This window comes from Apium graveolens, chromosome 2 (genome assembly GCF_009905375.1).
Source record: "Apium graveolens cultivar Ventura chromosome 2, ASM990537v1, whole genome shotgun sequence".
In the NCBI taxonomy this organism is placed as follows: domain Eukaryota; kingdom Viridiplantae; phylum Streptophyta; class Magnoliopsida; order Apiales; family Apiaceae; genus Apium; species Apium graveolens.
Window position 1 is genome coordinate 153,093,196 of NC_133648.1, and position 2,926 is coordinate 153,096,121.

Sequence of the window (2,926 nt, forward strand, 5' to 3'; positions counted from 1 at the left end):
TTTAGTTTATGTGTTTGTCATCAGTGGTCGTTAAAGTTCATTGAGTCGGACATTGTTACTTATTTGTTTTCTTGTCTTATTTCTAGTACTCTAGCGAGCGTGTATGCATACGCGTTCGCGGTCTCGTAAAAAAACTCTGGATAAAACCGAGGAAGAAGTTGTAGTAGTTCGAAGGGAAGTTTTTGAGGATGAAGAGAAGGTAGAAGAAGAAGAAGAGAAAATCGAGGAACCAGCTTTAGTAATGATGGGAGATCAAGCAGAAATTTCTAAGGCTTTGATGGACTATTCTCAACCTAAGATCAATGATATTCAGTCAAGTATCATCAGACCATCCATTTCGGCTAATGCTTTTGAGATCAAGTCAAGCACGATTCAGATGATACAGAACTCAGTTCAGTTTGGGGGTTCTCCTACTGAAGACCCCAACATGCACATCAGGGATTTCATCGAGATCTGTGACACTTTCAAGTTCAATGATATGACTGAAGATGCTATCAAGCTGCGACTCTTTCCATTCTCTCTGAGGGATAAAGCAAAGTGATGGTTACATTCTCTGCCACCAGGGTCTATCACCACATGGGAGGAACTTGCTCAAAAATTTCTCACTAAATTCTTCCCTATGGCGAAGACTGCTGCAATCAGGAATGCTCTTACTCAGTTTGCTCAGCAAATTGGTGAATCTCTGTGTGAGGCTTGGGATCGATATAAGGAGATTCTAAGGAAGTTCCCACACCATGGTATGCCTGATTGAATGATTATAAACTATTTTTACAATGGATTGGGTGCTACTTCTAGACCCATGCTTGATAAGCACCAGGAGGAGCCTTGTGGGCTAAGAGCTACAATGAAGCTTATGAATTAATTGAACTGATGGTTACTAATGAATACCAGAATCCTTCTCAGAGACTGACTCAGGAAAAAGTAGCAGGATTTCTGGAGTTGGATGCAGCAACTGCTATAGCTGCCCAACTTATGGCTTTGACGATGAAGGTGGACACTTTGGCCTATTTTGGAGTGAATCAAATCACTAGTGTCTGTGAGCTTTGTGCTGGTGCCCATGAGACTGATTAGTGTGTTATTTCTAGTGAATCAGCTCAGTTTGTGAGCAATTTTCAGCGATCGCAGCAACTTGTACCAGCCACTTATCATCCCAACAACCGTAATCATCCTAATTTCAGCTGGAGCAACGCTCAGAATGCGGTTCAACAGCCTTATCAGCAGTACCCAGCTCACCAGTACAACCCCCCTGCTTTTCAGCAACCGCAATATGCAACAAGGCAGCAACTTCAGCTACAACAAGCTAATGAAAAATCTGAGTTAGAGGAGTTGAAGCTTATGTGCAAAAGTCAAGTTGTTTCTATCAAGACCTTGGAAAATCAAATTGGACAAATTGCCAATGCCTTGCTAAATCGTCATCTTGGTACACTACCTAGTGACACTGAAGTGCCAGGAAAGAGGGAAGCTAAGGAGCAGGTAAATGCAATCACTTTGGGGTCTGGAAAGGTTGCGAATCCCGAACAAACTTAAGTTTCGAATGAAGAAGCTGGGGATGAAGAAAAAGTAGAGCAGCAGAAAGCAGAAGTGGAGCCAAGGAAGACTACAGTTGAGCACACTCCTCCTAAGGGTAATACAGGGGAGAAACAGATCTATCCTCCTTCGCCTTTTCCTAAGCGGCTGCAGAAGAAAAAGCTGGATAAGCAATTTGAGAAGTTTCTGGAGGTGTTCAAGAAACTTCATATCAACATACCTTTCGCTGAGGCTCTTGAGCAGATGCCTAGTTACGCAAAGTTTATGAAAGGTATACTCTCTCAGAAAGTGAAGCTAGATGATTTAGAGACTGTCACTCTCACGGAGGAATGAAGTGCTGTGCTGTAACAGAAGTTGCCTCCGAAGCTTAAAGATCCAGGAAGCTTCACTATTCCATGCACTATTGGAAAAGTGTCTTTTGACAGATGCTTATGTGACTTGGGAGCTAGCATCAATCTAATGCCTTTGTCAATCTTCAAGAAGTTTAATTTGCCTGATCCAAAACTGACTTGTATGACTTTACAGTTGGCCGGCCATTCTATTACATATCCGCGAGGTATTGTGGATGATGTCTTGGTCAAGGTTGATAAACTCATCTTCCCTGCTGATTTTGTAATTCTGGATTTCGAGGAGGATAAGAAGATTCCCATAATTTTGCGAAGACCTTTCTTGGCGACTGGGCGCAGCTTGATAGATGTGTAGAAGGGTGAGCTTATAATGTGAGTGCTAGATCAGGATGTAACTTTTAATGTGTTCAATGCTATGAAATTTCCTGCAGAAAATGAGGAGTGCTTAAAAGTGGAGTTGGTCGATTCTGTGGTTACTTCAGAACATGATCAATTGCTAAGGTCTGATGCCTTAGAGAAGTCCTTGTCTGGGAATTCAGACAGTGAAGATGATGAAGGTGAAGAACAATTGCAATATCTGAATGCTTCTCCCTGGAAGAGGAAGATTGATATGCCTTTTGAATCTCTTGGAATGGAGGAATTAAACAAAGCTCCTAAACACCTCAAGCCATCTATTGAGGAAGCTCCCACTCTTGAGCTTAAGCCTTTACATGAACATTTGAGGTATGCATTTTTAGGTGATGCATCTACTTTGCCAGTTATTATTGCATCTAACCTTTCAGGTAGCGATGAGGAGAAGCTTTTGAGGATTCTATGAGAGTTCAAATCGGCAATTTGATGGACCATAGCAGATATTAAGGGAATCAGCCCTTCTTATTGTATGCATAAAATTCTGTTAAAGGAAGGTAGCAAGCCTACAGTTGAGCAGCAAAGAAGACTTAATCCGATCATAAAGGAAGTAGTGAAGAAGGAAATTCTTAAGTGGCTGGATGCAGGGATTATTTATCCCATTTCTGACAGTTCTTGGGTGAGTCCAGTTCAGTGTGTACTAA

General features: G+C 41.8%; 1 non-coding gene across 1 annotated transcript; it reads right to left on the reverse strand.

Moving 5' to 3' along the window:
- Positions 1-634: 634 nt before the first annotated feature.
- On the reverse strand, positions 635-741 carry LOC141710033 (small nucleolar RNA R71). The gene has a single exon (XR_012570575.1). It is a non-coding gene; the product is annotated as a small nucleolar RNA R71 (small nucleolar RNA).
- Between the last annotated feature and the right edge of the window lie 2,185 nt (positions 742-2,926).